General features: G+C 41.8%; 2 pseudogenes across 1 annotated transcript in view; one reads left to right on the forward strand and one right to left on the reverse strand.

Annotated features, from left to right (window-relative positions):
• Window positions 1-3,507, forward strand: part of LOC148522636 (uncharacterized) — a 764,886-nt pseudogene extending 761,379 nt beyond the window's left edge. Inside the window, exon 9 of the transcript XR_015878527.1 lies at window positions 1,559-3,507. The product of XR_015878527.1 is annotated as an uncharacterized LOC148522636 (transcript). The remainder of the gene's footprint in view (window positions 1-1,558) is intronic.
• The window catches only part of LOC148522640 (uncharacterized), an 808,266-nt pseudogene that overhangs the window by 240,242 nt on the left and 544,627 nt on the right, over window positions 1-23,397 (reverse strand).

The following is a 23,397-nucleotide window of genomic DNA, read 5'->3' on the forward strand; positions in this document are numbered from 1 at the left end:
ACAGTACATAATGCAAACTGCCATCCTGTCTGCCACTGCAGTGTCACTCCTAGATGGGCCACGTGTTGGTGCCGCCCACTCGTGTCGCTTAGCATTGTCATCCAGCTACCTCGGTGCAACCTTTTGGACATAAAAACACTATTGTGAGGTTTGAGGTGTTCAGAATAGACTGGAAATTAAGGTTATTGAGGTTAATAATAGCATATGAGCAGAAAAACCAACAAATTATGTGATTTTAGCTGTTTTTATGCTTTTAAAAAAATTAAAATATACAGATCCAAAACCCAGAACCCAAAACACGGAAGGGTGGTTTTGGCAAAATCAATCCAGATCCAAAACACGAAGAAAGATCCAGATCCAAAACAAAACACGAAAAGTGGCCGGTGCACACCCCTAGTTTGGATTCAAGTGGAAAAGTTACCTTAGGGGTCCAAATTTCATGGTGATTCCTTTACAAACACTTGTGATACATCACATAAACTGGAATAAATAAGCCGCAATTAGTAAATAGTTTTAATAAACAGAGAATTCAATATTTCCGAAAATAACGGTCAGGCAGTCGAGAGATTTGGCAGAAATATATATATTTTTTACATCCCCTCTTAACTAAAATATTTTCATGAAAAACTGAGATGGGTGGGTGGACATCTGGTTGAACTGACATGGAGTGACCCAGTTAAAATGTATGAAGTTGCTTTTATTTAGATTTTTCTTTCTGGGGTATATTTACTAAAGTGAGAGTCTTTAGAAGTGGAGATGTTGTCCATAGCAACCAATCAGATTCTGTTTAACATTGTACAAGCACTTTCTAGAAGATAATAGCTAGAATCTGGTTGCTATGGGCAACATCTCCACTTCTAAAAACTCTCACTTCAGTAAATGTACCCCTCCATCTCTGACCCCCCCCCCCCCATTTTGTTTTCTCTTCCTCGCCCCAGCACTGTCTGTCACTGACCCCTCACTCTCCTGTGCATCTAACACTGGTGGGAGGGGTCAGAGTACGTTTCAGTGTGATGACATCATTTTTCTCATCAGCAGATTTTATTATATAGATTGTATCTGTTGCAGGAGGGTAGAGGTCTCTGTGCTGCATATATGACTGGAAATAGGGGTCCCAGCAATTTAGCAATATATATAAATATAAAAACGGTCAGTGACTGATATGTAATTGTATATAACTATACATGAAGTTTCTTATACAGTATAACACCACTACTGTAAAAGCAAATGTATCACAGTAATCTCCAGGCTTTTAAATATTAACATACTTTTTTTTTTTTTTTTTTTACAGCTGAATTAAGGAGCAGGATTCCCACTAAGAATAGAAGTCTCTGTGGAAAAGGGGCCTTGTTCCTTGATCAAGCCATCTAGAGACATTATGTCTTCTTAAACCTCTGTAGGGTTCACAAAAGCTATTTTTATTTGGAGGATAGGAGAAACCTACAGCCAATTTGTTTCTCATCTGATACATGATGAGTCTCACAGGAGAGAAATCGCATCTGTGCTCTGAGTGTGACAAAAGCTTTACACGTAAATCAGAGCTTCTCAAACATCAGAGGATTCACACAGGAGAGAGACCATTTACATGTTCTGAATGCAGCAAGTGTTTTTCCCAAAAGTCAATTCTTGTTAGACATCAGAGGATTCACACAGGAGAGAAGCCATTTAAATGCTCTGAATGTAGCAAGTGTTTTGGCCGGAAGTCCATTCTCTTTAAACATCAGATGTTTCACACAGGAGAAAATCCATATAAATGTTCTGGATGTAGCAAATGTTTTACAGAGAGATCACAACTTGTTAGACATCAGAGGATTCACACAGGGGAGCAGCCATATAAGTGTTCTGAATGCAGCAAGTGTTTTTCCAGTAAGTCACATCTTGTTAGACACCACAGGTGTCACACAGGAGAGAAACCATTTCCATGTTCTGAATGCAGCAAATGTTTTATCAGTAAGTTTAACCTTATTATACATCAGAGGTTTCACACTGGAGAGAAACCATATAAATGTTCTGAATGCAGCAAGTGTTTTTCCAGTAAGTCACATCTTGTTAGACACCACAGGTATCACACAGATAAGAAACCGTTTACATGTTCTGTATGCAGCAAGTGTTTTTTCGGTAACTTAGAACTTATTATACATCAGAGGAATCACACTGGAGAGAAACCATATACATGTTCTGAATGCAGCAAGTGTTTTTCTAGTAAGTCCAGTCTTGTTAGACACCACAGGTATCACACAGGAGAGAAACCGTTTACATGTTCTGAATGCAGCAAGTGTTTTATCAGTAAGTTAAAACTTATTATACATCAGAGGCATCACACAGGAGAGAAGCCATATAAATGTTCTGAATGCAGCAAGTGTTTTATCCATAAGTCACAACTTGAAAGTCATCAGAGGAGTCACACTGGAGAGAAACCATATAAATGTTCTGAATGCAGCAAGTGTTTTTCCACTAGGTCAGATCTTGTTAGACACCACAGGTATCACACAGGAGAGAAACCATTTACATGTTCTGAATGCAGCAAGTGTTTTATTTGCCAGCAAGACCTAGTCAAACATCAGAGGCGTCACACAGGAGAGAAACCATTTCCATGTTCTGAATGCAGCAAGTGTTTTATCCGTAAGTCAGAACTTATTAGACATCAGAGGAGTCATACAGAAGAGAAGCCATTTAAATGTTCTGAATGCAGCAAGTGGTTTACTGACAAGAGAACACTTATTAATCACATGAGTCACTCTGAGGATCTGAATGTTGCATGTGTTTCATAATTAAGTTAACTTGTATTATGACAATGGGTCTGATTCACAGTTAGGAGCAAAGCATGAGAAAGCTAATAACTTTGCACATGGACAAACCATGCCATGTACGGGGTCAAATATATCTTTGTCCATAAAGGGTAAATACTGGCTGCTTTTGCATGTAGCCCACAAATGATTTATTTTTACACTGCAGTGTAAAGCTTTGACACCCCCCTCACACATCTAACACTTTCTGCACATTTTACATCCACCCCACCTGTAGCACAATATGGTTTTGCCAAGGAGCAAAGTTACTTGCAGTTTTTTTTTTTTTCTTTCAGTTCTGAAGCCCCAATATGCATTCCAGGGAGACCATTTTTATTTTCTGAATGTGATAAGTGTTTTATAAACTTAAATGTAGTTAAAAACAGGAGAGGTCTGGCGAGGAGATTTGGGGGCAGTTTCCCCCAGGATGGTATTTCTGTTAGGAACTACAGCTGCAGTATAATAGACAATGGTGATGGTGCTGCCATTCCTGAGCTGTGTAATATACGGGATGTAGTTATGCCAATGGACGGGTTGCCGGCAGTCGGAATACCGAAGCTGCAATTCCGCCGTGTGGGTATAATGCCGACGCTGATATATCCCTATTGACATCAGGATACATGTGTTCTCATCCTGACCGGCGGAATCCCGAATGTCCAGATGGTGGGTAAGTATGAAGGTAAGCCGGGGGTGGTTAGGATTAGGCCCCCCCCCGGGAGTGTTAGCGTGTGGGGAGGGGGGGTTAGGTTCAGGCACCGCTAAGGGTGGATTAGGGGGCTGGGGAGGGTTAGACTACTTACCTCATCACGCCGGGATCTTGTGCTGTTGGGCTTCCGGATGTGGTATTTGAACTGGCGGCTAAAGAGCCATCAGTATGTCACTACCATTCCTAATATACAGCTGTGCTCTGCTCATGCAGGTGCTGGGGACTAGTAGAAGAAAGAGCTTTCTATCCAGCAGAGACTCCTAGCAGCTCCTCTCAGTACTGGGATTCCTTCTATGATGGACAGAACTATGAGTACTGGATATTACTACAGGAACCCTGCATGCTGTCCTGTATTACCCAATGAGTTATATTTACTAAACATCAGTTTTTCAAAGCCGTAGTGTAGTTGAGTTCTGGATATTAAAGAGAAGTAGCAATACCCACAAAGTCAGGCTTGATTTGCATGTATTACTATCGCCCTTTTCAATTTAGTGCTCAGCAGCATTGGATGGATCAGTAGCTTTAAAAACAAATCTTTAGTAAATATATCTCTTACAAGTCTCATCTCTGGTCTCTGTTATACCTCCTTATTCTTTCTTTAATACCTTTTATATTCTGATATGACTACTATGTATTATTGAGTAAAAATTTTCAAGTAAAACTGGTTGCCTGTATTATTGTTATGGTGCTACAAGTGGTCCACAGCTCCGTACAGAGGGGAAACAAGAAGACAGAACAATACATTAGGAGTATGATACCATACACAAATTAATAGATCACACTCAACACAGCCACTGGTGCAAGAAGGGGGGATGGTAAATATTTAGTGCAACCTAGAACCTGGACAAAGTTTAGATCCATTAAAAGGTGTGTACAAAAGAAAGAAGTGCCAAAGAGCCAATGGAGGATGTGAAGAGTGTAGCTGGTGAGGAGGAGTAGATGAGGGAGGAGGTCCCTGCTCAGAAGAGCTTACATACCAATGGGATGGGCAGATAAATGGATGACACTGGAGCTGAGGGCACGAAGCAAGAGGAAAAGAAGGAAGAACGAGTGTGGTAACTACACAGAGATGGATAGCTTGTAGGCGCGTGTGCTTTTATGATCAGGTGGGTTTGTAGCTCTTTCAAGCTATGCATGCTAGGGGATAGTCTGATGGAGCAAGGAAGATAATTGCAGTGGTGGGCAGAAAAAGTCTTGGAGACGGGAGTGAGAAGTGGTAACTAGATGGGCGGAAAGGCAACAGTCGTTGGCCGACCGGATAGGGGGAATATGTAAGGAGATGAGGTTGGAGGGGTAGGGAGCAGTGGAGTTGTACAAGACCTTGTATGTGAGAGTGAGGAGTTTGTAGAGGGTTCTATAAGGGAGGGGAAGCTTGTTTAGGGCTTGGCAGAGAAGAGAAGCAGATATGGAGCAGTTGGATAGGAAGCTTATCCTAGCTGCAGCATTCAGTACAGATTGGAGAGGAGCAAGATGGGAGAGGGGGAGGCCATTAAGGAGAAGGTTGCAATAGTCAAGATGTGAAATATTTTGTGAGTGATGAATAGTTTTGGTGGCATCCTGGGAGAGGTAGGGTCTGATGCCAGCCATGTAGGAGAGCTGGAAATGACAAGATTGGGCAAGGTATTGAATGTGGGGGCCAAGGAGAGGAAGAAGTCAAGAATGACCCCCAAGCATCAGAGTTGGGGAACAGGAAGAGAGTTGTCAACAGTGAGAGGCTGGGAAGGGATGCAACTCTTGAGGGAAGGAAATCAATCAGTTCAGTTTTGGTCATGATAAATTTGGGATACAGTACAGTCATCCAGGAGGAGATGGTAGAGAGGCAGCTGGAGACACATGAGGGATGGGGAGAGATCAGGAGAGGTAGAGTTGAGTATCTCCGGAATTGAGATGATACTGGAGGCTGAAAGAACTGATGAGTTCACAGAGGGAGGAGGAGTACAGAGAAAAGATCAGCGGGCTGAGGATAGAAGTTTTATCTTTTTGAGTGCTCCATGGCAGCCATTACATAGAGGGTAACTTCCCTTTCCTAGCAGGCAGAGGCAGGTTTAGACAATTATCATGGCCACTATCAGAACATATTAGGTAGCTCTTCTCTTTTCCTGTTTATTAGAAGTAGAGTTTCAGTGTAGGTGTTCGTGTTGTAGGTCTTTGTCTTTTTACCTTGTCCCCGGCGACATGTGTTTCTGTGGCCACAAGCTGGGAAGGGGTATGGGCTTTCCGACCTGAGAAAGACGCCTGCTACTTGCACTGCCTGTAGTGAGACAGCAGGAAGGTGATGTAATGGACACCACCCGGCGGATCTGCGCAGTTGTGCAGCACTGATGTCTGGTCAAAGGAAATTTATGTTGGTGCCGCACACTGGAATGGTGCTGCTGCTTAGCGCACCCATCTCCTGTGTTGAAGCCGGATAATTGGCTAAGACAGAATCTGTTAGAATCGGAATCTGCACAATGCTATCTTGCGAATGGCAAACAAGATGCCATTTTGCGACTGATTGCAAAACGCCATTTTAGCTACAACTAAAAGTCCTTACATTAAGTATTCAGTGATGACAGGACAGGTTTTGTAGATTTGTCTGTGACAAATAATTAAGAATACACAAAGATATGGTGAGCGTTTGCTCTGCATACAGAACAGTATGCCTATGAAAATTGAAGTGTAATACAGACACTGATATACTCAGAAGGAGTGGATTTGGAAACAATTGTTAGACATTTAAGCTATCGTTAGCCATTGTAGGCCTGGTATCTAATGCCGATGTGGTTAAGAAGAAATTAATTGTATTCTAAATAGACCATTGTCTTTAAGTCTGATGCTTAAACAAACTAGCCTTACCTTTGTGATTTCATCAAGCATCTTTTGACCACCTGTGTTAACCCACTGTCATTTTTTTAGTCTAGACAAGTAATATCAAAAATATGCCAAGTATGGAAATATATATATATATATATTCATAATAAATACATGCATGCACATAGACAATCGCATGTGTATCCACAATGCGTGCATATATATATATATATAGTTGCTATTTCGGATATAAACATACACACAGAGCATTTGTGCTCTATACACAACCCCTGCACATAGCGCACCTTTTACGCTGTGCTCAGACGCACAACGCATACTTACAAATAATCATAAATATACCTGCACTCATAAAAGGTTCCTGCACATTATGGTTTATATTAAAGTTATTAATTATGATGTAAAATGTATGTTATATGATATCTATGGTTTAGTACATGATAAGCATACCATGTTTGGTGTCATTGTGATCCGCTGTTTATTTGCAGATCTCCGGTTCCATCGGTGGGGAGATCGCTACATGTATCTGCGGATTATGAATTATAGAGAGATAGCCATTGAAATGCTGTAATGAAATAGCTAGTTTAGACTTATTTACATTACACAAAGAGCCGTTGGGAGGCTGAACTACTCAAGTTCAAACAGACCAATGAACTGTATCGTAACAACAGATCCAAGAAGAAGAACCAATGTGATTATGCCAGCTCATGTCTATTGTATTGCTTATCTCTGTTCGGGTGTATAGTCAGGCTCTCTGAAACCAGCTAGTTAGTCATATTCTTGTTCCTGTGACGGAGGTTTAATCTTTGATGCCGGGATCTGGATTCAGAGCGCCTGCGTATGTATCGACTGTACCATAATGAATGTAACCCTTGCACTCATTGTTTAGATCATGGTGCTAAAGAAGCTTTTTCTTGTGTGAATAATAACTTTTGTGCTTCGGAACCACAACCAAGGTCTGAAAGTATTTATTTTATGTGCGACTATTCATAATGCTGAATAGCGTCATCTAAGGTATAGAGGTTTAAATAGGATTCCATAGTTGGGGGCTTGTAGAGTGAAATCTCGCTGCCACTCACACGGTAACGCATGGTTAGCGATCTCTCACCAAAAGGGTGGAAAGACGCCATAAGCAGGAAAGAACGCTTTGCCTTCGAAAACCTGCTACCACTTGGTTGCTGAAAGAGTGCTACCATCACAGTGTAAGATCAAGGAGTGCTGATTAGAACCAGGGACGAAGAAGGAAAAGTGTGTTTTCCTTCGGTGTTAAAACAGTGTGTTAGGGGGTAAGTCGCACATTAGCGTCTGCATGTGTATTGCTGCTGCATGTTCAAAAAGGTCATTGTGTTTTGTAGTGTGATTACCTGTCCAAACCTCTGAATTGTACTGCTATATTTTGGGAAAAGGTTTTATTCTGCGCAGAAGTAGGGTATGTGATTGTAGTGTGTATGTGTGTGGGGGCTACTGTCTGGTTAAGCCCGAAAAGCTAAGGCTACTGTCTGGTTAAGCCTAGCGGAGGTTACTGTCTGGTCAAACCTCAAAGTGTAAACTCAGTAGGTGCCTGAGGAGGCCGAGCAAACTACTGGGCCAGTGTACAAAGCAGGTACATTGTAGTTATATAGAAACAAGGAGTTCTCGGTCCGAACACCCATTAATCGCAAAGTCCATAGATCAGTTAGGTTCCTTGGGCAGAGCGATCGAACCGCATAGTTTTATGTAAACTGATTGTGAGGTGGGTCGTCATGGGAGTGAAACTGCTGGCAAGGTTAGGAGTTATTGGAACTTCTAAATGCTACCTGCAGGAGTAAACACGAAGTAGGAAGCGGTGTGGTAAAGCTTGAGTCGATTTACCACGAGGAAAAATAAATAACTCACAAAGCAAGTTGTTTTCTTTCCTCACTTTTTGGCTATACAAACGATCCCTAAGAGGGTAAACCGGTGTATAGCTTGCAGAAGCACCCAGTTGAAGCTTGGTAATACAGCCCAAGTAGGATAATTTATAATAGGTGGTTTATCCTGCTCCTCGTTGTGCAAGCCGACTGTAACGTCAGACGGGTTTGTTGTGCATAGCGGGAGGGAGTCCATGAACGTAGCTCTCTGAAAATCGTTCACCGGTCGACGTTTTCCGGAAATTGGTAAGCATTTGTCCTACTATGGGTGCTAAGCAATCTCTTGTAACGGTCGATGAAGTGCTGCGGATGGAAGGGCCGCTTGGGTCGGCAAGGTATGTTATGTTTAAAAAGCATGGTGCATATGCTACGGCTTATTGTAACATATGGGTCAAAATGACGAAGAAATGTAGAAAGCCTTTTCCCAAGATAGGTAGATTTGATGTGGAGGTTTTGAACAATGTTAGAGACAGCATTTTCTTGGTGAGGTCTCTAAACAAAAGGGTAAAGTTTAATGATTGTTTGAAGATGTGGCAGCATAAGGGGAACATGTGGCAAAGCGGAGTGCACGCGATGCAAATTAGCGGTGCGAGCATGGCGCAAGGAAGCACATGCACAACGCTAAACAGCATTGTGCACGTGGTGCCAGGGAACGAGCACGCACTGCAAAGTAGCATTGCCCCACCAGCACCAACAAGGGAGGTAGCCTCACCATTGATAGTACAGGAAATATTAACTCCCACAGCTATAGTTACAGAGAATCCCATACGTAGTAGCCAGAGGCTGAACTCTCAGTCAGGTAATAAACCAACGGCTAGTATTGCATTAGGCATCCACCCCGTCCAGACAGTAACCGTTCCCAATGGGAATCCGGATGCACAGGGTATAGTGACCACAAGGGATGTAGCAATGCATTGTCCATGGACGAGGGCAGAGTTACATTCCATGGTAGATTTCCCAGACCCTAGGAAGGATTTAGCAAATTGCCAAAAATTTGTAAAAGATTTGGGTATTGCTTATGAGCCAACCAACAAGGATCGGCGAGTGGTATTATGGGCATGTCTTCCACACAATACCGACGTGAAAAAGTTTATCACGGCCTGTGTATTGGATGGAGATGTACCCATAACTGATGAAGGCAATCAAAATAATATAACTCATATTGTAGACCAATTAGCCATATTGTTCCCTGTAGTAGTTAATTGGAGTAAAATTTTTACCATTAAACAGGAGAGTGAGTCTGCAGCAGACTATTTTAACTGAGCTCTGCAGACTATTACCCAATATACAGGCAATAAAGATATTAAAGATAATACCCATTACAGGGAATGACAGTCACAGTGCTTATGGATGGTCTTAAAGACGTCCTTAAGAGCAGGGTTCAGACCTCACTTCCTGGGTGGAGGGGAATTACTGTGGATGCACTCAGGGAAGCTGCAATTGAGCATGACAAAAAATCCTTAAGAAGAGAGAGATGTAGAACGAGAAACTAATGGCCGTTAGTATACAAGCTCTAGAAGTAATGCAAATACCACCGCAACGCTTCTATCACACACGGCCAAAGTACACACACCCCACACAACCTCCAAACTCATATCCTCATGCCCAATCTCAATCTTTTCATACTTCTCCCCCTACACAACAACAGCCTTTCAACACATGTCACATAAGGAAATGTTTTAGATGTAATCAGGAGGGCCATATAAGTAGTTTTTGTAACGTAAGCCAGGGAATCCCTAGGTGCCAACAGGAGGGGCACCCACACCAAACAGGACAGTCACAGCTATCACCTGCTCACATCGTGACCGTTAATGCTGTTTTAGAAGAGGACAGTCAGCTCTAGGAGTCAGGTCATACCTGTAGTCTACAGCCAGTCAGGTTAACTGGGAGTACTAGGAAAGAACCTGTAATGACAGTTGATGTAGCTGGTACTAAACATTCTTTTCTTGTAGACAGGGGCGACCAGGTCAGTGTTGACTTTTCCATCCAATGTACAGGTAACCAACAAGACAGTACCAGTAATGGGTGTAATGGGTAAAGTGCAGCATTATCCTTTAACAGAATCTGCCGAAGTTACTGTTGGACTGCTACACACCTGGCATTCTTTTCTCCTGGCTGTAGCGGCCCCAACTAACTTATAGGGAAGGGATTTGTTGTGTAAAATGGGATGTGTCATTTATTGTACCCCTGATGGTATATTCCTGGATATCCCAGAGAGAGTTGCGCACGAGGTGAGGGATATACTGGACACTCCACAAAGGCTAATGTTTCACTCTACTGTTATAGATAATACTCCAGCACAGGTAGAACAGATGTTAGCACAGATACCGAGTTTCCTTTGGACTAAAGATGGACAGGACACTGGATTAATGGCAAACGTTGGTACCGTACATCTAAAAATCGGTAGGCAAGCTCCAAAAATTCCCCAGTATCCATTAAAACCAGAGGTAGAATTAGGGGTTTATCCCATAATTAAACGGTTATTCCAGCAGGGGATTTTAGTACGTACAGCAAGTGTAGCTAATAGTCCCATTTTTCCAGTAAAGAAGGCTGGGGGGCGGGGTTACAAGCTAGTGCAAGACCTTAGAGGAATTAATAAGGTGGTTGAGAGCCAATTTCCTGTAGTGCCAAATTCAGCTGTCATCCTTATGCAGATCCCAACAACTGCCACTCATTTTACTGTCATTGACCTCTGTTGAGCTTTCTTCTCTGTCCCCTTACAACCTGACTGTCAGTATCTCTTGCTTTTACATACAAGGGGGTACAATATACATGGACACGATTGCCCCAGGGTTTCATAGACAGCCCCAGTACCTTCTCCCAGGCCTTACACGACTGTTTGCAATCTTTTCAACCTGCCAATGGATCTGTTCTAATACAATATGTGGACGATTTATTGTTGTGTTCTGATTCATTTATGTCATGTTTAAATGATACTAAACTTTTGTTACTTCATCTCTCACAAACAGGACACAAGGTTGCTAAGGACAAATTACAGCCATGCCAGGCTAAAGTTAAATACTTAGGACACTGCCTAACCCAGGGCCTATGACACCTGACAAATGATAGAATCCAAGCCATACAGACCATGACCCTGCCGCAGAACCAAAAGAATGTGGATCCCTGGTTTTTCTATTTTGGCCTTACCTTTACAGGATTTAGTCTCTTCCTCAAAGCCCGATCGTGTCATAAACACAGAGGAAACAGAGCAGGCTTTCCTTAATCTTAAAGATAGTCTGACAAGAGCACCTGCATTGGGAATACCTGACTCTGAAAAACCCTTTGAATTGTATTGTACAGAAGCTGATGGTTGTGCAGCAAGTGTCCTCACTCAGAAACATGGTGACGCTAGCAGACCTGTAGCATACTACAGTGCCCAATTGGACACTGTGGCAAGATGACTCCCAACGTGTTTAAGAAGTGTTGCTGCCACCGCTCTGTTGGTAAACAAGAGCAAGGATGTAGTGTTAGGGCATGATACAATTGTCTATACACCCCATGCAGTATCTGCCTTGTTGAATTCAGCCCAAACCAGACATGCCTCAGCTAGGTTCACAAAATGGGAACTAGCCCTGATAGCACCTGCAAACATCACCATAAAGCGGTGCAACATGTTAAATCCAGCAACGTACTTAACGTATGTGCTTATAAATGCACAAAGGGTGGAGGGTGAGTCTCTGGCAGAAGATGAGTTTTGCAGGGGTACTGATGAAAATTATTGTATGGATTTGAATCAAACTTTTACAGCTAGGCCTGACATACGTGATACACTCTTAGAAAAAGCAGATTTTACATTTTACACGGACGGAAGTTGTCATAGACAAACTGACACAGGAGAGTTATGTACAGGTTATGCTGTTGTAAATGACAAAGACATCATAGAGGCAGAACCCCTTGGTCCTCCTCACTCAGCCCAGGTGGTGGAGTTAGTAGCACTAAGAAGAGCGTGTGAATTGGAGGCAGACAAATTTGCTAACATTTACACTGACTCCAGGTATGCGTTCAGGGTGGTACACGATTTCGGAGCTTTATGGCATCTGAGAAATTTTATGACAGCAGCGGGCACACCAGTAGCCCATTCTAAACATATAAAAGGACTATTGACAGCAATTCAAATGCCAAAGGCAGTGGCCATCATTAAATGTAAAGCTCACACATGTGAGGACGATCCAGTGTCACTAGGAAATAATAGAGCAGATGAAGCTGCCAAATGGGCAGCAGGGTTGAAAATAAATGTACCTAGTGAACAAGTTATGGTTTTTCAAACGATTGATGTGCAGAAATTAATTGAGATGCAAAATTTGTGTTCCATTCAGGAAAAGGCCGTCTGGAGATCGAAGGGATGTGAACAGGAGTCCTCTGGTTTTTGGAGAGATGGATAAGGTAAGCCGTTGGCACCCAAGGCATACTACCCAAGCTTGGCTGTGGCAGCGCATGGTCTGACTTACTTGGGAAAGCAAGGTATGTGTAAGTTGGTCTGGGCGTATTGGTGTGCACTGGGCTTCTCTTCTCAAGCTGAAAAGAGAGCAATGTCCTGTTTGACATGCTTAAGGAAGAATGTTGGAAAAACAATACCAACTGAACCATCCCACATCCCTCTGACAGATGGACCTTTTCAGGTAATACAAATTGATTTCATCCAATTACCACCCTGCAGGAATCTCCAGTATGTATTAGTTTGTACAGATGTATTCTCTAATTGGGTAGAGGCTTATTCAGCTGCCACTAATACTGCTGTGTTCACTGCTAAAAAGATCGTACAGGAGTTTGTATGCAGATACGGTATCCCTAGAGTTATTGAAAGTGATAGTGGTACTCATTTCACCGGTGATGTCTTCCAGAGTATGTGTAAGTTGATGGGTATTGATAGTAAACTTCACACAGCCTATCGACCACAGGCCAGTGCGAAGGTGGAGAGGGTGAACGGTACTATCAAAAGTAAATTAAGTAAAATCATGGCAGAAACTGGACTGTGATGGCCAGAAGCATTACCGTTGGTCCTACATAGCATAAGGACTACTCCTAGGCCTCCTCTTAATCTGTCCCCCTTGGAAATACTGTTTGGTAGGCAACTTCATTTGATTATAAATCCACAGGAAGATCTGAAAAGTAACAACGAGGTCACTGTAAAGTATCTTATAACAATGAGTAAACAGTTGAAACAGCAGCAGCAGCAGCAGAAACTGAAATTGTTGTCACCCAATATGCCAGAAACAAACTGTCATGATGTCAAACCTGGAGAATTTGTTATGATCAGAAATTTCTCACATTCAGGTTGTCTGATTGATCGGTGGGAAGGTCCGTATCAGGTGTTGTTGACGAGTACCACATCTTTGAAGGTGGCCAAGAGAGATACCTGGGTCCATTCCACTCACTGCTGGAAGGTCAACCAACCGGTGGAGATACAAGGCAGAGACGAGGCAGATAACATGGACCTGTCAATCACGAGCTTGTTCCAGGAGGGTTAAAAGGTTGCTGTGAGATATCTGAGCTAAAGAAATTTGTAGATCCTTGTTATGGCAATGGACTGGTCTGCTGTGTTCATTTTTGTATTCTCTTCCAGAGTTTCCATTATCCTGGTTTGTTCGGGGATTTCTGGTTTCTGTGACGGAGGACTAATAGAGGAGATGGGAGCTATTTGCAATATTGATGGAGTGGAGTCGAGAGGAGGAGTGCTATACCAATCGGGAGTGTCTGACCAATCTCAATACAGTAATTGTGAAGTGATCTGTTATACCTGGAACTCGGGGACAGTGTGAAGGTCTGTCGTCTGAAGATTTTTGTATTTGTGAACTTTGTGGGTCCCTAGTCGATGAAAAATGTATCCAACGATGCCAGCCTAAATTTAACCCGTATTGGGGTGGGTATCCTTTAGAGGATTATCATAACATGGTGGGCAAAGTTTTAAATCAAACTGATTGTTGGGTGTGCTTACATGTGCCTCAAGGACAGCATAATGTGGGCTTTGTTGCATTTCCATTGAATGTCTCAGAAGTCTTAGAATTGCAAAAAGGGAAAACGTTGCATGGGAGATTTCTTTTGTCCAAACCACCTCATTTTAAGTTACACCAGTACCAAGTGGATAGATCTTTTTTTTTTGTTTGAACATTACCAACTCCAATAAACCAGGGAGTTGGGAGGTAACTGGGAATAATCAGATGATGACCTTCTCACTAAGAGCTGATAATGAGCCTGTGAACTTTTAACTTTTACACACTATTAGATTGAGTAGGAGACATTTTAGGTATCGATATACACTCAGTGATACTGAACAAAATGGTTGGTAGAGTACCAGAGGGGTACTGTGCCAAGATTATACAACCATAGACATGTATTGACCAGATGGGAGAACCTGAAGTAGGATTATATGCAAGAGAAATGTGTTTAATGACTATGATGTTTTCAATCCCTTATGTTCTCCCTGATGATGTATATTTTATATGTGGAAGAAAAGCGTATAAGTGGCTCTCCCCGAGTTCAGAAGGATTATGTTATTTGGGAAGGGTACTTCCAGAAATTATGACCCTTACACATGGTGAAATGCTTGGTATCCATAAAAACACCCCATCTCCATATCTTCATACACATTATGAACATTGTGACAAAAGAAACATGATACCTGGTGACATACATACTGTACAGCTACACAGTTGATTAGTGAGACAGCTGGTTTCCAAGTTTTGGTAGCACTAGATCCCACCAGGATCACTCGGGGTACTTTAAATTTTAGATATATCCAAGATCTTGCCAAATTAATAGATAATATCATCGAGATGTATGATGACACATTTAGGTATACAGGTAAAGAGTTACAAGCCTATAAGAAAGAGCTTGTGTAACAGACTAGTGTTAAATTACTTAACAGCTGTCACAGGAGGGTTCTGTGTGACATTGGCCACCCAGTTTGGTGTAAAGTGTTGCACGTACATTACAAATAACACCAGTGATCCCAAGGAGGTGATAGACCGGAAGATGGACGAAATTCTGCAGTTAAAGTGGGAATTCCAAAAGAACCATAATGATTCATTGACTGAAGTTGAGGAACAGGTAGAGGAGTGGTTCATGTGGTTGAACTGTGAAATGGTTCTCCGGTCTAGGAGAGTGGGTCCAGAAATTGGTTGCTACAGTGGGTAAACTTTTGATCCTCATAATCAGTGTCATCTTAGTAATTGGCTTATGTGTCAAATGTGTTCCTAATGTGTTGAAGTGCAGGAAACGTACTAATGTGAACCGCGAAATCGAGATGGTGGTGGTAAGCGATGGAGATATGGATACCAAGGTTAAGAAAGAGCTATATTACAACCCTGAATTAGAATGTACCCTATGATAATGTGATCCAGATTTTATTTGGTTGTGCATGAATATATATTGATAATGTTATTTTAAAACATCCTAGGTAATACTGTCCCAATTCCCTCTCAAAACTTCCTTTATAGGTTAGATGAATTCCCTCATCCTGCCAATGATCCCTTAAGGACCCACAGATGGCGTATAAGGGTTGTTATACCCTCCTTGAGACGCATTATCTAAATGATTCAAATGACCAACCTGTGTCATACCATAATAACATTAAACGGTATATTCTCATGCATGGCTAAACAGTTTCAACATAGGTTGTGATAGCGTTTGATTGGCTATCAAAGGGTGGACTGTCGAAGCTGGATAGTTGGCTAAGACAGAATGTTAGAATCAGAATCTGCACGACGCCATCTTGCGAATGGCAAACAAGACGCCATTTTATGACTGATCGCAAAACACCATTTTAGCTACAACTAAAAGTCCTTACATTAAATATTCAGTGATGACAAGACAGGTTTTGTAGATTTGTCTGTGACAATTAAGAATACACAAAGATATGGTGAGTGTTTGCTCTGCATACAGAACAGTATGCCTATGAAATTTGAACTATAATACAGACACTGAGATACTCAGAAGGAGTGGATTTTTAAACAATTGTTAGAAATTTAAGCTATCGTTAGCCATTGTAGACCTGGTATCTAATGCTGATGTGGTTAAGAAGAAATTAATTGTATTCTAAATAAACCATTGTCTTTAAGTCTGATGATTAAACAAACTAGCCTTACCTTTGTGATTTCATCAAGCATCTTTTGACCACCTGTGTAAACCCATTGTCTGTATTATTTTTAGTCCAGACAAGTAATATCAAAAATATGCCAAGTAATGCATATATATAACTCTGAGGGAGGGAGGGGGGAATTGTATCTATTTATTTGTTTATTTAAAAAAAAAAAAATAGACTTTAAGTTGTAAAAAATTGTGCTTTTGTCTCTCAGGGTTCTGGGGAGGGGGAGATGGGCACTGCAGCTCGCCTCAACACCTTTGATGAAGTGCTGGCTGTTGTCGTAGGAAAGAAATGGCAAAACAAAAATGTAGTGTTTTTTTACCATAATTGGTCATTAGAGAAATTTGTAAAAAAAAAGGTTGTGTGTGTATATGTATGTGTGTATATGTGTGTGTGTATATGTATATGTGTGTGTGTGTGTATGTATATGTGTGTGTGTATGTATATGTGTGTGTGTATGTATATGTGTGTGTATGTATATATGTGTGTGTGTATATGTGTGTGTGTATGTATATGTATGTGTGTGTATGTATATATGTGTGTGTGTATGTGTATGCCCATGGTTGGGACCGAAATGTTGATCCTGTATATACTTTTAAATGTTGGAATAAAGGACTTTTTTAGAAGACTGGTGAGTGCACCCCTTTCTTTAAAGGTTATATGTGTGTGTGTGTGTATATGTGTGTGTATATGTATATGTGTGTGTGTGTATATGTGTGTGTGTGTATATGTGTGTGTGTATATGTGTGTATGTATATGTGTGTGTATGTATATGTGTGTATGTACATGTGTGTGTATGTATATGTGTGTGTATGTATATGTGTGGGTGTATATAAACACTTTGGGGCCTATTCATCATAACTAAAAATTCTCTGATGGTAATTAGGTTTAGAGCTCGCATTACCACAGGAATTCATCATTCCCCCTCTCCATGAGCTGTTATTTTGCAATGACAGCTTTTCGGGAAATAGATACTTTTCTCTACCTGCTCTAACTTACTGCAGCTGTAATCAGTTCTGCGCATGCGCCGTTCCATTCACAATAGTGGCATATGTGCAGCACTGCATACAGCTGCGGTAACTCTGTCCCCCACCACCGCCTCCTCCCCTCCGCTCACCTCCATGGCTCAGTGAAGTGTCTCGGGATGCGCTCTTTAGAGCTGTAGGAAGCAGAGGTGCCGGCGACTCTGGATGAGTCTCTGACAGCGCTTCCGGTACCAGATGTTAGGCATCAGCAAGAAACCCCTCAGTCAGCATTCAGCAAGAAGACTAAAGACCCAGTGTTGGAGCACACATATTTATACCCCCCCAGAATAGACAGGACAATAGAGAAGTTTTCTGATGTCATTGGTTCCCAGGGGAGAAGCATCTGTTACAAAGCATTTAACAGGCTGGTTCAAATAGACTCTCCCTGCCTCTAACAGCTGGGTGTCTTTCCCTTCCCGCCCCCTGTAACATCCTAACAGTTGTTCATGAAATATACATTTTGTTGCTTGTAGCCTCTGCGATCCATAACTCGAGAATGCATGATGCGACCTCCCCACCGATAACACCGGAATACTGTAAAAAGAGTACGCATCAGTACAAAACCAAACACGACTTGTTTAGCATGTATAAAACCTTAGTTATCAAATATCTTTATTTCATAGCGTTTATATTAACTGAATAAACTTAAATGTTATATCTTAAAGCTAATGGAACCTTGTAAGTGAATATGTAATGTGTGAGTGTACGGGGTTTGATATGAAGATGCTAGTTAACTGGAGACAGATGCGTGCGCATTTAGCTACTAAACGGTATTTTCATTCAGGGTCTTAAGCATAATGTGTGTATGTAAAATGGTGAAAGATGCAATTGCATGATGCTAATAATTGTGCATTCGCTACTGGGCATCATGTTAGCAGCTCAATTGTGCGTAATGTGCGGTGTTTATGCATGAGATTCCATCTATGATGGACTTAACATATATATATATACATACATACATACACACACATATCATTCCTCATGCACAGTTTCAGACTGCAATGCAAATGTGACTTCCAGCTGTGAAACTAAACCATCCTGTCTGAGTATGAAACTAAAACCTGTTTGGATTCAGACAAATCCAATTGTGTAGATCAATGTCTGGATTATATTACAATTGCCAACAGGGATTCCCAATTTGTATGTAAATCACTCACAGTTTCTGGTGCATTGTCTATTCTATTTAGATTATCAAAAACATTGCCATCTGTTCTTAGCTCGTGAGTTGTAGCTTAAAATGACGCTGGTCGCAAAATGGCATCTTGCAGATTCTTGTTTCCACACTTCAACACAATAGGAACACACCGGACGCATATGCCAAACAGAAAAGAAATATGCCCGCGCTCGGTTTTACCCATATCATACATGGTACCAGCAGCATGGCAATATTAATGCCATATATGTATACAAAACAGGAAAACTTGGACGCATATGCCAATTATTATGTTGACAATCAGTATAAGGATCAAGAATTTGCCTATGCTGGCGATCACTTCCTGGACCCATTCCCCTAGACCTGAGAACCATTTCACTGGGTTCAGCCATGACACCCATCCTTCTATCTTCTCCCCTACTTCAGCCACTGAATCATTATGGTTCTTACGAAATTCCCATTTTAGATGCAGAATTTCATCCATCCTCCGGTCTATCACCTCCTTAGGGTTGCTGGTATCATTGGTGACATAGGTGCAACATTTTACTCCGAACTGGGTGGCTAACGTTATGTCTTACCCTCCAGTAACAACAGTTACATAATTCAGCACTAGTCTGTGTTGCACCAGTTCTTTCTTGTACGTTTGCAATTCTCTCCCTGTATACCTGAATGTGTCATCGTACATTTCGGTGATATTATCTATCAATTTAGCAAGTTCCTGAATATATCTAAAATTTAATGTACCCCGAGCAATTCTGGTGGGATCCAGTGCGACTAAAACTTGAAAGCCAGTTGTCTCACTAATTAACTGAGCGGCTTTATGCACATCACCAGGTATCATATTTCTATTGCCTCTGTGTTCATATTGCATGTGAAGATATGGTGATGGTGTATTTTTATGTATACCAAGCATTTCAACATGTGTGAGGGTCATAGCTTCTGGAAGTATTCTTCCCAAATAACATAACAATTACAATACTAAGACTGGTCAGACACTCGCCTGGTTTGGTATAGCACTCCTCCTCCTGACTCCTCTCCATCAGCTCTGCCATCAGCTCACATTTCCTTTATCGGTCCTCCATCACAGACACTGGGTATCCCCAAACAGATCATCATGACAGAAACTCTGGAAACCAGAACTAGGATGACCACAGCAGACCACTCCATTGCTGGAAGCACTGATCTACACATTTCTTTAGCTCAGATATCTCACCGTCACCTTTTTAACCCTTCCGGCACAAGCTCGCAATCGACAGGTCCACATTACCGGCCTTGTCTCCGCCTTGTATCTCCACCGGTTTGTTAACCTCCCTATAGTGAGTGGAATGGACCCACGTATCTTCCTCGGCCACCCTTTGTGGATGTTGTATCATCAGATACGGACCTTTCCACCGATCAGTCAAACAACCTGAGCTAAAAACATTTGGATCATAACAAATTCTCCAGATTTGACATCATGACAGTTTGCATTAAATATGTTAGTTAATAACACTTTCAATTTCTGTTATTCGCATTCATCTTCATGAGACCCTGTACAGTAACCTCATTATCATATTTTCACATGAGGCTGCCTGTTTGAACAGTATCTCAAAGGGGGGCAAATAATGGAAAAGACAGTCTGGGATAATCTTAGTGTTGTTACCCATCACCTTACACATGTTCTTGGAAACGTCACCTGTAAAATAAGTCCCCATATCATTTTTTATAATTCTAGGGATATAGTATCTGCATACAGGTTCCTGCAATTAAATTTTGTTATTAATAGCTACTGCTCTAAATAATGCCTTGGCCACTGGGTTGGATAATATTCCGAGTAGTCAACCTTAGCCTGGCATGGCTGCCGTTTATCCTTATCAACCTTGTGTCCTGTGAGTGGGAGACAAAGCACAACAGTTTAATATAATTTAAACATGACCTAAATACAACAATAAATCGTCCACATTCTACACTAGAACAGATCCATCGGCAGGTTGAAAAGATTGTAAACAGTCATATAAGGCCTGGGAAAAGATACTGGGGTTGCCTATGAACCCATAGGAAACTTGTGTTCCTGTGTGGTGTTCTTTACTTTGCAGTACTTACTTATGTATCCCGCTTGGTTGCAGTTAAACCATGTTTTTGAACAGGTTGGATGAAAGTATTGTTGTGGGAGTTGAGCAAGAGGGAAAGGTGGTGGGTATGGGTAAGGATGTGGAGGATAAGGGTATGGTGGGAGGTATGAAGTTTGTGGGTAGTATGAGGCCTGTGGTTGTGTGTGATATGTGGGGTAAGGATGTGTTTGCTGTGGTGTGGGATTGGTGAGGACGTGTAACTGTTCAGGTGTGTGTGTGGGTGCAGGTGTGTCTGTTGGCTGTGATGTTATTGTCATTCCCTCCAGAGCTTGGATACTGACAGCCATTAGTTTTTCACTCTGGGTCTCTCTCTCTTCTTGGAGATGTTTTTATCATGTTCAATGGCAGTTTCTATGAGGGTATCTATTGTGAGTCCCCGCCAGCCAGGCTGTGAGGTCTGAACCCGAGTTTTTAAACTCTCTTTCAGACCGTCCACAAGTACCGTGACTATCATTCCCCGGTGATGAGTGCTATCTTTAATATCCTCTATCCCAGTGTACTGGGTGATAGCCTGCAGAGCCTGCGAAATAATCTTCTGCAGTTTCACTCTCCTTCTGCTTAATGGTGAAAATTTTGTTCCAGTTAACTACTACTGGAAAATATATACCCAATTGAGTTACAATGCGGGAAATGTTACCTTGGTTTACTTGGTCTGTTAACGGAACATCACTATCCAATACACAATCCGTGATAAATTTTGTCACGTCGGTATTGCGTGGTAGAACAGGCCTTTAACACCACACGCCAATCTTTATTAGTGGGCTCATGTGAACTACCCAAATTTCTCAAAAATCTTTGACATTTGGCTAATTCCTTTTTGGGATCGGGGAAATCATTTATGATGGAATTTAGTTCTGCTCTTGTCCGAGGACAATGCATTACTACTTCCCTCGTGGGCACTATACTGTTCGCATCTGCATTTCCATTTGGAACAGTTATTGTCCGAATGGGATGCAGACTGGTAGCGCTGCTACCTTTGACCTGGTTACCTGGCTGGGGGTTTAGTTTGCTGCTGCTGCGTATGGCATGAACAACTTCCTCTATGGGTGCAGAGGGCATTAACACTTCCCTTGCTGTTACCGATGGAGATGGCGGCACCACTCGTGATTGTGGTGATGTCTCATTTGTACAGCATGGGAAATGGCAGACATTACAATAGGCTCATCATCCACATCATGAACATTTTCTTTATAGTTGCTTAAGAGAGGGTACAAGTTGCTTGTTACATTTTTATGGGTATTTTTGGTAACTGTACTTGCACCTCCATCCACATAAGGTTGCCGCACGGGCGGGCCATTTTGCGGCTCGCCCGTATTGCAATTCAGCGTCGCGGATGTATTTTCTGGCAATGTGCTCACGATGCTAGTTTGCGTCGTTTGCACATTTTTAAGCCACGCATCCCCTTCATGCTGCCACAGTTTTAAACATTCAAAATATTTAACCTTTTTCTCTCGGGAGCGCATCAGACCGATGTGATCCCGGACATTATCTAATACATTTTTATCAAAACTACCAATTCGGTGAAATGTTCTAACACTCTTCATCGTCATTTTAAACCATACATCACAATACCTTATTGCATAAGTACCGTACTTAGTATGCCTAATAAGATGGGCCGATCCGATCGGAGCTTTCATTAGCAGCACATCATTGTCTAACATCTTCTACTGTTTGCATGGCTCCCATTCTGAGACAAAATCCTATGCTTTTCAATAAAGATTTAAACTGGTGAAAGACAATCAAGATACTTTCACTTACCTGTGGACGATTTAAGTCGGCGGCGCCCACACACCTGGATAAGATTTGAAAAAGGCTACTCCACCCACCCGGATAAGATTTAGTAAGGCATCTTCCACACCTATGAGAGTTTATATGTCGGCTACTCCCACGCATCTCACTACAACAAAGACAACATGTACACCTGCTACTGTGTATAGAACGGTAAAGCTACTTACCGAGCGGCTAGACTAACCCTTGCACCTAGCCCTTAAGGATCATACGATACCCTTAACTTTGTTCAACAAATATTCACTGTTACACACTTTTTTCCTGCGCAGAAAAATAAACGTTAACCCAGATATTGGTAACAATTGAAAAAATGTAAACCTCAACGGCTTTGTTTAAACACGTGGCAGCACAACCGGAAGTACGTATACGCTATTGTGCAACCAGCCACATAAAATAATGCGACTACCACACAACTGTATAATGACTTTTTAACTGCGTACGCAAAAGTGCGTCTTTTCTGTGCGCAAAACTGCGACTCAGCCGCATACTCAATACTGCGGCACCCCTTTAAACGCTAGCTTCTATCAACAAAGGAAAACAAACTTTCCTTTCTTGTCCCTGGATTCTAGTCAGCTTCCTTTGCTCACACGAAAACGGATAGCGATTTTTCAGCACAAAGCGGTTGCAGGAAAACCCTGCATGTGGCCACTCCACCCTTTGCTGAGATATCGATAGCCGTATGTGCCGTGTGAGTAGGTAAGTGACTTCACTCGACGAGCCCCCATCTGATATTAAAAAGAACCTCTATATACCCCTGCCTGTACCTTCTAAAATCCTTCCTATAAACCTCTAAGGATGATGCTAATTTGCGTACGCAGTCATACAGCAAATAAAGACTTAGACCTGGAATCTGTGGTTCCAAAGCACAAGTGTTATTCAAGTAAAAGTTCAGACAGTTACACGCAATTGATCCAGACACAATTTAGGCGCAAAAGGAATTATACAGACCCAAGTACAGTATACATACACAGCGCTTCTGGTACCAGATGTTAGGCATCAGCAAGAAACCCCTCAGTCAGCATTCAGCAAGAAGACCAAAGACCCAGTG

This window comes from Taudactylus pleione, unplaced genomic scaffold, assembly GCF_031769625.1.
Source record: "Taudactylus pleione unplaced genomic scaffold, aTauple2 ptg000145l, whole genome shotgun sequence".
In the NCBI taxonomy this organism is placed as follows: domain Eukaryota; kingdom Metazoa; phylum Chordata; class Amphibia; order Anura; family Myobatrachidae; genus Taudactylus; species Taudactylus pleione.